Below are 13,722 nucleotides of genomic sequence, written 5' to 3' on the forward strand. Positions count from 1 at the left end.
AAATCTTAGAGCACTTGTGTCATTAAAGATGCATGAGCAAGGAAAGAAGTGAAGTTATCCACGAATGGGATATCTCTATTTCTACAATAGCCCTTTAATCAAATATGAAGCTGATGTAGATGGCTGAACTTCACATCATCAAAACATGTGGGCGTGTGAGGGGGGGGCCGGAAATGACGCACTGCTTTCTGGTGTCCAGCAGATTGTCCACAAGGCGCACAAGCTCCCCTTTGAGAATCTCTGACTGTTGATTTTTGATGTTGTCGATGCTGATGTGAACAACTGCAGAGGCAGAGATGTGTTGTTCAATCTGTTGCAGAGCAGTGGATGTGACGTCTTTTACGCAGGCACCTGGATAACAGAAAGTCCAGCCTCCACGTACTGCAACATGCCAGACCATAGAAGTGTCGACAACAAGCCGCACTCGAGAGTGCATGCCTGACCACCTGGGGGGCTGGACCTGGGCGGCAGCAGGAGAGGCACAGTCCGTGGCAGCGGAGGAGCCACCAACTGGCTCGGGAGGCGCCTGAGCATGCACGCCTGACCACCTGGGGGACTGGACCCAGGTGGCAGCAGGAGAGGTGCAGTCTGCAGTAGCAGAGGAGCCACCAATGGGATCCGAAGTGGAGGCCCGGGCAGAAGATAGATGGCTGCCCAGCTGGAGCCTCACTGGACAGTGCAGTCCATCTCCACCGTCCAGGGCTTAGAATTTATTGCACAGCTTAGGAGTGTGAGATGAGAGTGGCTGGAGGGAACGTTTAGGACGACCTTTGCTACTCTTGACTAGGACCCACGGCTCTGAGTTGTAGGGAGTGGAGCAGACTTGGGACTTGGGTCTAGCCCCGAGGATTGGCCACATGTCATCATTCAGAGCCAGGACATCAGTTGAAAGAATCGGCCCCCCTCCGGTGGTGACAGAGCCGGAAAGGGAAGAGTGGCATCACCATGTGCGACAGAGGCTGAGCACTCAGTGGACGGACTGGTGCATTCACCGCCACAGCAGGAGGAGCCCACTGTGGGGAGATGTTGGGCCTGGGTAGTGGCAATGGACGAAAACCCCAGGATTAGCTCATCCTTGTTCTTAAGATCCTGTTTCAGCTGTCTGATGTCAACTGTAAGACAGTGTTGCCATGGATGCAGCTTGGAAACAAATGTGTCATCTTTCATGATTGCAAATTGATTTGAATTTGAGTGAGTGAACTTTGATAATGGCAAAGCATCTGGTATAAGGCTGATTGAGAAGCAGTTATATAATCATCACAACTACACAGAACAAATGAGAAAAGCAGTAAATTAAAAAAAAAAAAAACACCAAGTGCAAAAAAATCACTTCATGTATGTTCAAAATATATGAAAATGGATTTAAAGTGCATATTTATGTATTATAAAAAATGCATTCATTAATTAAATTTTTAGCTGTTATATGGCCGTGGAACAAGCTGTGAACACAAAACTGACATATTATCTCCTTATAAAGTTGGGTTTCTGAGTTATGTTTCTGGCCAACCCGCAAATGCAAAATTCACTCTCCTGATCTCCTGTCTTGGGCTCTGCCAACTCTGGAGGGAAATATCCAGCTTTTTAGCAGCTAAATGCTCCACTACTCCACTACTATACTGTATGCCATCTGGTACTGTGCAGGTAGTGTACACTGGGTTTGTCAAAGCTTTTTCACTGAAAACAACTGCCAGCTGTGGCTGGAAAGGAAATTGATAAGAGCAAAGAGACTAAACCAAAACAATAAAGTTGGGTAGTGTAAAACAAAAACAAACAATGAGCTGAAAGATACTAAAAAGCTCCATAAAGCATAGAAAAACTGAGACCGGTACTGGGCCAGAGAACATTTGCTTTTGGGCTAAGAGTAAATTGTGAGTTGTCAGAAAAAGCATAAAAATAATTATATTCTTTTTGGCTAGACCACAACAGTGGATCCAGCCCTATAAACGAGTGACTGACTGAGTAGCGTTTCATAAAAGGTCCAGCCATATACTAGTTTTTGAGCTAGTCTTGTTTGCAGTAATTACCTTTGACACGGTCTGCCTGTGCTACATCATTATTTACTATCACAACCCCCAACAACAGGAGCTGAAATAGGTCATCAGATCATGAAGTAATCAGTCCTTCATCACCTGCTTAGCTGCTTGATATGCATGTGCTGTAGGCCTATTATTGTTATGACTAAGATGAAAAAAAAACTTTGAGCATTTAACAGAGATTGAGGAAAAAAGTAGGGGATATAAAAGGTGGAAATATCCAAAAGCTGGTACTGTAATTTTGTTTTTTATGATAAACTGCCTCTTGTCCCTGCTCAGTTGGTCTGCAACAATGTCGTTAATAAAAAGAGACTGTTAAAACCCCTGAATTACAACATTATAAGTGACTATCATCCCTAACACTGAGAGGAACTGACACAAGGATAACACAGGCTGTGAAGCAAAAGTAGCACATTAGCAGCAGCAATAGCTTCATTCCTCTGTCAGCGTTTACACAGGATGTGTTCAGGCACATTATTGAGTGTAGGTCACCCGTGTTATGGCAGCGCTCAGAGCCCAGCGCACAATCTCTGTCTTTAACAACACAAGTTCAAGAAAACTACAGACTACATGCTCTGACTGTTAAAGATGTGATAATTGGTGATAATCAGTGCCAAGTCCAACAGTATTTTGTCACATTCTAATTAAATTATACTCATTTCTTGCTGTGTGGTTTGATATTTGCATTCAGCCTGCCCGTAAGGGATTGTGTGACTAACTGACATGTCACACCAGTGGAAAGTATGGGCACATTTTAACATTCATATATTATATTATATTCATATAACAATCATACAGTATCACATTTACAGCTACAACTGTTATGATAATATTGTCATTCCATGGTAGTTTATTAAGCTTTAGAGTAACATTGCATGTTCTATGCCATTATATAAAGAGGATGGGAGGTAAACATTTGGTAACAGTGAACACAACCTATTATTTGGTGGCTGCACCCCTGTCAGTGGACTTCAGTGTTTAAATATGCCTGTGTGTGTTTTGATGCATTTATTAGTGTGATGGTGTCTGTGTATGTAAGAGCATCTTCATGTTGTTCTTACAGTCTAAGCTGGGAGTGACAGCCTCATACATAATGCATGTTGTACATGAGGATAAGGATAGCTGACATTTGGTTGCTTGTCATTCAGGATATATCTACCCTGGGGGACTGACCATGCTCGCAGATAATCACACAAGGGTATTTACACACACAAACACACACACACACACACATACACACACACACATACACACATGCACACACATGCACAGTACAAAAGCCAAAGCGTATTTCTCTTCAGGGTACTGTAAATGGCAGATGTCCCTGTCAGAGTCAAAGGCTCTGTTCAGCTTCAAGGCAAATCACCGAAACACTGTGTAACATCATTAAATAATTGTTAATCTCCCCATTCTCTAACGTATTACACAATTCACTGTACTCTGTATATAGAATACGAGTTCAGAGATGTTTCACAGTTTTAAATTCACAGTTTAATGCAGGCATTTTTAACATGATATCTCAATGAGGCAGGCATGGATATTGGAGCATTAATGGTTTGAGTACATTTGTGTATTGACTAAAATTAGGCAGAACATTGGGTAGCATGACAACACTTCATTACTCACACTAATCTGCACACAAACAGCCCATAACACAAAGTCATGTGTCCTTCTGAAACACACACAGCATAGTATAGACTCACACAGAGTTACGGAGAAAGCAGCTGCTCAGACATGGCTTACTGTTGGAATCACACTTTATTTTTAAACCGGCTGTTTGTCACCTCAGTGAGGACACCAAATGAGGGGAATAATATGAACCTGTCATAACACAGCGTTTGAAGGCTTGTGGAAACATTATTTATGTTTTTGAATTTCTCATAGATTCTCTTATATGCTATTCTTCATCTAAATATTTGTCTTAATTACATAACAGCACTCTCATGTACATTTTGTGTTGTGAGGTTGGTGGGTTTGGGTAGAGTTTTGTTTGGATACAAACTGTGATAAAAACTGATTTAATGACGCAGGATATAATGAACCTCAGACTAATTAAAGCATAAATTCTTATCATGTCATACTAGTGTACTGTACATACTAGATTTTCACACTGCAACATTTAGCAGAACACATGAATACCTTGCTATTGCAGACAATGTCAATATTGCTCCATACCTCAGACTGCATCACTTGATTTGCATCAGTTTTCCTGTTTTAATATGTGTAATCATGACAGTGTGACAAGCTGCTAAATGTGAATATAGGGTAAGGCCAGAGGCTCAGATGTGCAATGTTACTGTAACACATTTTCATATTCTCTGATTTAGAGAAACTTTTAAATGAAACTTTACCCTGCGAGGCCTGAAGAATTAGGAGAAATTTTGACCCTGAGCTTCAGGCTGAGAGTCAAAAGCTCTAATTGGGTTATGAGAGGCAGTGGGTGATTATGGTAATGTACGATTGCCATAATCAGAAATAAGCTAGCACTGCTTGTCCCCAGTGAAACCTATGCCTGTGGCATCCTCACAATCCACATTTGACATGTGGGAAATTGAAGAAACATGCAAATTACTGCTATGTAGCTTAACCCTGAAATGAATGGAAACTCTGAAACAGGACCTGTGCCATAAGTAGTTAATTCCAAATGAGCTAAATCCTAAAGTTGCAGATGAGATACAAGCAGATTGTGTAATTAATGTAATGTTCTTTATTGTCCTTTTCAATAGACCATTTAGTGTTGATGACAGCTGTAATCACAGCTGTTGACATGATCTTAGCTCTGTCAGCTGGCTGGAAATTAACCCCACACTGCCACAACAGAGTGAGATTGAGCGCAAGAAAAATCAGAACCTGCAAACATTTAGACAAACAGTAAAAATATTATTAATGCAGTTCTTTTATTGACCTGGACATAAGCTAATAATGTAGTCTAGACAGCTGTAAAATTTACTGGGATAATGCTTCTTTTAGTCATGGTAATAATCTGATCTTTTCTTTGCAACTTTGAGAGCATCTTGTAGCCTGTAATTTTACATGAACATACATTTATGAAATTGAGCATAAACTACAATATACTGTATATCACAATGAGTAACATCTAATGAAATTTCAAACCTATCTCTCCAGTTTGTTACACTTACTGATTACAGCAAAATGTTACAATAATGATTCATAGTGCTACACATTAACTGGCTAGTTGATGCAATATATCAAGCATTTTATTATGGTCTTACCTTTATCCATAGCCGCTTCGGTTGATTCAGCAAAAAATATCCACAAGCTCTGATTTTGGGTAAAATGACCCAGTCTTGGGGATGTGCAAAACCAGATGACACTCTGTTGCACCAACGGCAAACTGGAATCATCACCTCTTTATCACACACAAATGCTGTCTCCAGAAACATTTAAATCTATTTTTAAAAATAGGTTTAAAAGTAACCCCTACGACAACTCAGACCATTTCATAGTCAAACAAAATACACAAAGCTTGCATCTTTTCCATATACCATACCAAAATATTAGAAGAATACTTGCGCAAAACATCAACATTTTCTTCGAAAATACCAATAAAGATATAGCTAAACGTAAATGCAAAGAAACTCTTGTTTCAGTGGTGAGAGATGAAGAAATTGCTTTTGTTAGTGATGTATTTTCTACCCATCTCTCTCACATTGCCATCATGTGCCATTATATAACCTCTGTGAAAGAAAAACTATCATAGGGCACTGGCATATGGCCCATTTTGACCACTGATTATTAAGAACCTTCTTTTTTTTCAGTATGCAAAGCAATAGAAAGGACACAGAGGATGGTTTTCAATTCATGACATTGCATTATACAGTTACAAGGACTACAGAAATTTCTCTCTATCTCATTTAGCTCTTTACAGGTGTACAGTATGAACCCAATCTATTAAAAATGTGCTTGCAGTATATACAGGATGGTGGACATTACTTAACGAAAGAAGACAGAAGTGCACAGGAGAGGACACAGAGCACAAACATCTTATACAAGGCCTAGCTAAATTACAAAGGACACAGTACTGTGTGGGGAAAAAAAGAAAACATCTGACCCCTTTTCAAAACAGCAGATTAACAATTGAGCATTAAAATGAATCTTTGATGGTTGCTTTTCATCCTAATGTCCTTAAACTACAATAGCAAAATACAAAGAATAGGGTATGGATAGTGATACGTGCAGGGCATACCTGAGGATTAGGAATGACAAGAACTGTAAACGGTATGTTTTTCTTTTCCACGTGGAAGACAAATTGGTTTTCAAACGTAAAGACTCCTTTGTCAAACACAGATCATGCGCTGTCTCTCAGTTAGGGTGCTTAGAAGTTCTTTGTTGCAGGCTTTTATATATATATATATATAAAACCCTTGACTAGCTTTAAATCTTCAAATAAACAAGCAAAGATGGAAGTGTACACATTATTCTTCAGTGGTAAACAATGTGTTGTGCTCTTCAAGTTTGGTGTTGCATCATCCCTGAAGCCTGCCCTGTGACCAATTAATAAGATTTGTAATAGGACGGTGATTTTAGGTACCCACCTACCCTGGAACATTATCTCACAAAGGTATGAGTTTCTGATAAATATCATATTGAATGCTCTGTTTAGAGGTGAATGCACTTACTGTCTCCCATTCATTGACAATGTTCTTGTGCATTTTACAAGATCCCAGATGAAAATCCAACTACAAACCCTCTTTGTGGGAAAAGTATTTGGTTTACACTTGCTCTGACTCTCATAACCCCTAAGGCTGAAATCTGTAACTTTATAAAAAAAAAAAGTTGTCTAGACGGTAGCATGTTGTTCAGGCTCATTTACTGTGGTTGAACTTGATGTCTTGTACTGTAAAGGACCCAGGATTTTGTTTGCTACTGCTGTGCTAACCCTCAGTCCCATAAAAAACCCATATTATCTTGACACCTACACAATAAACTCCCTTTTCTCTCAGACATCGCCAAGTTCCACTGGGATACAAACTATCCTTTGATCAACAAAACTTAATCACCACCACACAATTCAGCTCCCTTTGGCAAATCTGGACTGTGACCTTGAGACCTTTTGGAGTGCATAAATCACTAACTGAAGTTTATAACAACAACAGAGAGCATAAGAATACATTTATAAGGAACAAACAGTGGAAAAACAGAATACAATACTGTAGGTATTTAGGGTTATGCAAGCACTCAGTTTGTTAGTGTGTCACCCAAAAGATGCAGCTGAATCCTGACTTTTCAATAACAGACTCAAATCTCTCTACAAAGCAAGAGAGAGAGCCTCAAGAGAATCCCATTGATAGCACTTCAAGGACAGCAACAACACTTTCATGGACCTACTTGAGTAACCATAGTGTTGAGTGTGTATTAAAACACACACACGCACTCCTCATGATTCCTTGCCAGGGCAAAGAGTCAACTTCTATGTGATCTATTATCTATATTACACTATAATCTATATTTTATTGTGTAATTACTGTATTTCAGTGATCTGAGATTGCCCTTCGACCTTTACAAAGTTTTCCTATCTCTCCATCCACTGCCCTGCAACCATCTCCAAGAGACTGCAAGTCGCTGCTCTGCACTTACTCGACACTTAGGTTACCATCTCCACCATCATACAAGAAATGCTTTGCTCACTGCGAACCTGATTTTCTGAATTTATCAACTAAATTCTTCTCAACAATTAAATAACAACAACTAAAAAAATAAAAATACCACTCCTTTTAAGAGCTACTTTTAGTAGTAGTAATGGCCTTGGACTAAAATTGGTTTCTCTATCTCACTTTAACAGTATCCCTGAGATATCTAGAGCATTGTCACAACTATCTGCTCTGTCATCATAACACCATTCTGTGTATGTAGTCAGTATCTTTTTGTATTTTGTTAGCTGTGTTAGTTATTATCCATAGTATTGAATGTGGTCAATTATAAACTTATTGTATATAAAGTTCAGTTGGCCTGTGTTTAATTGCTCTCATTTGGATCACTAAACTGTATAGATTTTTGCTGCCCTGCTCTTAATTATATTTAATGGCACAAAGCAGTAAAGACTGGGACTTTCCTGTTTGGCAGACTTTGTTCCATTGTGCATCAATGGCAAAACTGCTGGAATGCAGTGGTTTTACTTGTTTTAAAAATCAAATTCCCCATTGTCAGAAAGAAATGAGGCACCCTGTAACAAACACAGATGGACAAATGCACAACCACACAGTCATGTTGCTTAATGAGCTGGTAATCATTTGCAGCACAAACCATCAAATCAAAGCAAACACACACATGTTTTCGTGTATTTAAAAAGTGAAGATAATATACATCCAGCTGCACTGCAGACATCAGCTCATCAATAGATCATAATCATATTGAAGAAAACAACCAAGAAACCAAACATTTCTGCAGTTATGGACTATCGATCATGGTCCATTTTGCATTTCATTATTCTTTCACAGCACGTTTTTTGTGATAAGCAAGCAGTATTTGGATCCAACTTGGCAGAAGAGAGAAAACATGCTCCAGTACCCTGGTTCTTAAATAAAGACTCTCTCTTGTTCGTTTCTCATTAATCTAATGTTCTCTCTCTTGAAAACAATGTTTGACTCTTAAAAAATGATCAGGTTTACCTTATCGTATTCTGAACTCCTAACAGTGTTTTAACCTGACAACACAGTGTGAAACTTTGCAGCCAAAGTTACATTATGTGTATCCGGGAACACACACGCTGTTATTTTATGGGGTAATAAACAATGTAAACACCTCAATAAAAAAAAAAAGACTTCCCAATCTACAATTGGTGCACAGTGCCGTTTCTGCCATGTCCATGAGGTAAAGTGAACATTGTCCGGGTGGAAATGTGGATCCTGTAGGCTTTAATTAAACTGTCAGGGTTTCTAACATTGTGCTGCAATTCTGTTTACATACAAGCAAAACATGTTTATTCTGCCATGAACTCAGAAAACATTCCCCAGGCTTGCAGGAATTTACACTTTTGCACTTGGATTGTTTTGTAATTTGACACAGCTGACATGGTGCTAAAGTTTCTGGATTACATGTCAGACTTTAGTCATGCACAGTAGTTGGCTGGATGCAAATGAGCTTACTCACTGGCATAATATCATGTTATCCAAAAGCTGTTTAAAAACAAAATTGGCAGATTTCTATGTGGATAATGAGAGAAAGTAGATGTTGTGTTACTCCAAATACATAAAAGTGACAAATTTATTCATTTGTAAAACAAAGTAACTAACAGTGGATGTGTCAATATAACTCAGAAACATCAGCCTTTTGGTTTCTTCTTGACTTTTCAACTCAATATTTTCAATTTTCCCATGGACAGGGTGGTGAGTTGAAAAAGATGGAGCTGAGATGATGGACATCATGGCAGTTAAAGTGAATGAATCACAGTAAATTGAACCAGATTCACATTCTGGGGGATGGGTGGTTTCATAAGTCAACTGACAGACACTCTTGCGTGGTGTTACGAAAGACGTTGTGTATGATGTTAACAAGTACATGTGTGACTATCTGCCCACACTGAAAATATAATGAATGTTCATTCATTATGCACTCCTACACACTATGTCAGTGACCTCTTCCGTTCATGTCTGGATATAAAGATTACGACAAGGAGGCGTTTTCTCAGTGTGTGTTCATATTTGTGTGTGTGCATGATTGTATGCACTCCTTTACCATGATTAATGACATACGGTTGACTGTTGTTACAATATGTTAGGATATTTCACAACTACATAAGGAGATAAGTTTAATCAGTTCCTAGAATACACTGTAATTTACTCTTTTACTCCCTTTTTCAAGTACATTAAACAACAAACACAGTGTGAAGGGTATGAGAAACATTAACCAGGAGCAAAGAAAAAAAAACACAGGTATTATCTTGAACAGGATGACATTAACAAGATGTAACCACCACAGAGTGAGAACACACACAGCCAATGGACAGTAGCCTTATAAAATATCACCTCACTAATTCAGAGCTATAAAGGAGCTCTCCTTCAGCTGCTCCATAAACCTGATTAATTGTGAACTCAGCCTTTCACCCCCAGTGACACGTCACTGCAAAACACCTTCCCTCCTACACTGATGTGGAAAACTGCTGCTTACAATAACACCTCCATACTGCCGCACAGTAGGACTAACTGGGTTACATCACCTCCACATAGGAAGTCAAATGACATATTGAGTAGATGTGCATTCATGCAGATGCACCAAACATACAAACATATGAATGCATACTTGCATCATATGATTTTTTTGTCATTATCGATGAATTGTTTGGTCTATAAAATGTATGAAAAAAAAGAAAATGGAAAAAAACACCTATCACAATTTACCAGAGCACAAACTGTTGTCTTCATATTGCTTGTTTTATCTGACCAACAGCCCAAAACTTTTTAAACGGAGAAAACCAGCAAGAAACCTGCAAGCGTTTGGCATTTTACTTCATTACTTCAACTTAAAAACCATTTACGATAAATTTTCTGCCCATCGAGTAATTTCTTAATAGTTTCTTCACTCAGCGTATGTGTTCAGGGCAGTGATCGAGCATCCTGGGCTAGAAATCTAAAATACCATGCATCTGTAATGTTGCCAGTTTGTTGCATGTCACCCCCTTTCTCTCTTCCCATGTATTTTTCTACTGCAAAAAGTTTTGTTGTTGAAACAAGATTCTTCTCATTATAACGAGAAAACTTTATTGTTGTATTGTGTTAAAACAAGAACGTTACGCAGACTTGTGTTACATACACAACTTTGTCTTTTGTGTTGATGTACCATTTTACTCAGTGCAGTCTCTGCTACTGCTGATATTTTATTACAGGATGCTTTAGTGGTCCCGAACATCATATGAATCAAAAAATATTTTGGCACAGAGCAGTAGGCATTACATATTTCCTCCAGTAATACTAGCAGCAGTGCTTGACAAAGCTTGGTCTCTCATGTTGGATATCGGATGTGAGCTGCTTAATTATTATGGCTGGTCAGGCCAGTGTAGAATATCAGCAGCATAGGATGTTTGTATATCTGGTCCTAGACCAATTAGGGGCATATATCCTCTCCAAATAATGAGACATATGAGCTTGTGTAACTGAGGTGTCATCCAACTCTAGTCCTGTCATTCATGCTGTAACAATCAAATTTACTATCATATAAGTGGTTCAATCTTTTCAGTCTGAAATGTTTGCGCTTGAGCAATGAGTATATTGTATAACGATTTCTTCTTAATGAGATGAAATTAGACAACACAATGCCTGCAAGGCAATCAGTGATTTTTGCGCTTAGATTCATGCTTTTGTGTTATACAACAATTTATGTTGGTAGCATGAAAACTAAGCAGAATCAATTATATGAATCAAATTAACATCTATTCAGTTAACTAATCAACTAAAGCATATTTTAAGAATGAAATAATTATCCTTAGAATGACTTAAAGAGGCATTCAAATGCTCAAAAGCTGCTGATCTGTTATTTATTAGCTTGAAGAGGTTAAATGTCATTATATATAGCATATTAATGCCCATGAAGTAGCTCCATACTTATGTCAAGTGTCATGATAAAGTATGCAATTTAAGTTCATAATTAATGAGATGTAAAAGCAGAACCAAAAGACACACACAGTATAAAGTGTTTAAGTGTGAGGCAGAGATGGAACTTCAGAGAGTGCTTCAGATATTTATGGTTCACATTTCAAAAGGAAACATGTATATTTAGGAAAGCTACCGAGGGAGACATTTGATTATGCCAATTTGTGTTTTTATGAGCCTTGATTAGACGCACATTCACTGCAACCCCCCTTTTCTTAGTGGAGGAGCGACAGGCAAGCGCAAGTCACACATGGAGCAGGGAACCAATTTATTGCCTGTTGATTAGCATTTTAAAACAGTTTATATAGTTTGAAAACCGCTTCCTATGAAGACTACTAATTTACTGCTACATCTGTGTGTGGAAATAAACGCTTAATGTACAATGTATGCCAATCTAATTAAGTTTGTCTAGTGTACATGGACATGAGGGGAGCCTGTTATGTCATGACTAATGCAATCCGCATGACAAATTTCAAGTAACTGTCACTCAATAAACTGTACTGCACAAACAGAACCTAGCTTGGATTCGGTTAACCTCCTGAACAAGTGTACTTTTTGGAGGTTCAGAATTACAGATGAATAAAAACTTATCACAAAAATCTCTGAAAGCCATATGAAAATAATCAGCCCACTGCCTTTGACTGCTGCAGCACTGTGAGGCGAAGACAGATAATAACGTTATGCACATAATTACATAGACACAAGAGCTGGGAAGAGATAGCACAGGGTTCAACACTTGATATGGGCAAGTCCATCAGTATGTTTGCACACACAAAGCCGGTCAGAACAGACACAATAAACGGTGAAACTAGGTCCTGGGACAAAGGCAACATCATATAATGTGGTTTACATTCAGTTTCACAGTTTCTTACTTTTCTAAATGTACCATATATTAACTAAACATGCTTATATAATAAAACTCTCATTGGGTTAGTTATTTTTTAATTAGCTTCTGAGAACAAAAGTATACAGAATAAGTCCCACTAAAACCCTATTTGAAGTAAATAAAACACTTTTTCTGCTTACCTTAATGAGAGGGTATGCCAGAGCTGGCTGGAGATCATGGGTGTCGAGTCGAGTCCAGAGCGAAGCTGGTCAAACCTTCACCCTTGTGTGGCCGCACCATAGCCAGGACAGTTGAACACGGGACACGGTGCAACGCTGTAGACTTCTGCGTAGCCACTGGGAAAGTCTGGCGTGTACTACGCACTCGAGTGCTCGCTCACACTGCCACTGAGTGAGAGAATCCACTCACACTCAGCAGCAGCCTAACAGCTGTGCTCAGGGAGATCCAAGAGGCGACAGATAAAGAGAGACGTGCTGCTGCCTTGTGCTGCTGGTCTCTCCTTCTCTCTGTCTGCAGCTCCCACTCTCTCTCTCTCTCTCTCTCTCTCTCTCTCTCTCTCTCTCTCTCTCCCCCCTCCACCCCACACCCCCCAGTCCCCTCTCTGCTGCTCTGCTCTCACTCACTCTTTCTCATGCACACATGCATTCTCCACACTGCATCTCCTCTCTCTCTCTCTCTTTCTCTCTCTCTCTCTCTCTCTCTCTCTCACACACACACATGCACACACATTTCTGTCAGTCTCAGCCTTTCACTGTATGCTCCAGATTATTTTCTTCACACAGCATGCTCTCATTGTAGTTCCCCCACGTAGAATGTCTTTCAAAGGGTTTTAAAATCTCAACCAGTCTTTTTTTTATTGGTACACTTAACTGTCAATTCCTTGTTTAAATGACTGGAGTGCTTTTATTCTAACATTTTCACCTCATGCACCCTCTTGAAAGTATCTCACCATAATGCACAATCCTCAGTGGACCCCTAATAATAATTTTAAATGTTGGACTACATACAGTTTACAGGAGAAAGATAGAGGCACTGAAAGGAGAAAGACCAAGAGATGAGAGACCAAGACAGAAAGATAACAGTGAGGAGGCAAAAAGGGATAATGACATGACACAAAATGGAGATCTGGATGTGGAGAGTTCTGCAGGGTGGGGTTGAGACTGGGGCACGGGTTTGGCTTTGAAGTGCAAGTGAAAGCAAAATGTCATGGTTAATCTTCGCTAGCGAGTGCAGCTTG

The 13,722-nt window shown here is 39.2% G+C and overlaps 1 protein-coding gene across 1 annotated transcript in view; it reads right to left on the minus strand.

Moving 5' to 3' along the window:
* Window positions 1-12,927, minus strand: part of opn7b (opsin 7, group member b) — a 73,210-nt gene extending 60,283 nt beyond the window's left edge. The window contains exon 1 of the mRNA XM_067592457.1: window positions 12,665-12,927. The gene's annotated coding sequence lies outside the window, so the exon portion shown is untranslated. The remainder of the gene's footprint in view (window positions 1-12,664) is intronic.
* Window positions 12,928-13,722: the final 795 nt, after the last annotated feature.

Source organism: Thunnus thynnus, chromosome 6 (assembly GCF_963924715.1).
Source record: "Thunnus thynnus chromosome 6, fThuThy2.1, whole genome shotgun sequence".
In the NCBI taxonomy this organism is placed as follows: Eukaryota; Metazoa; Chordata; class Actinopteri; order Scombriformes; family Scombridae; genus Thunnus; species Thunnus thynnus.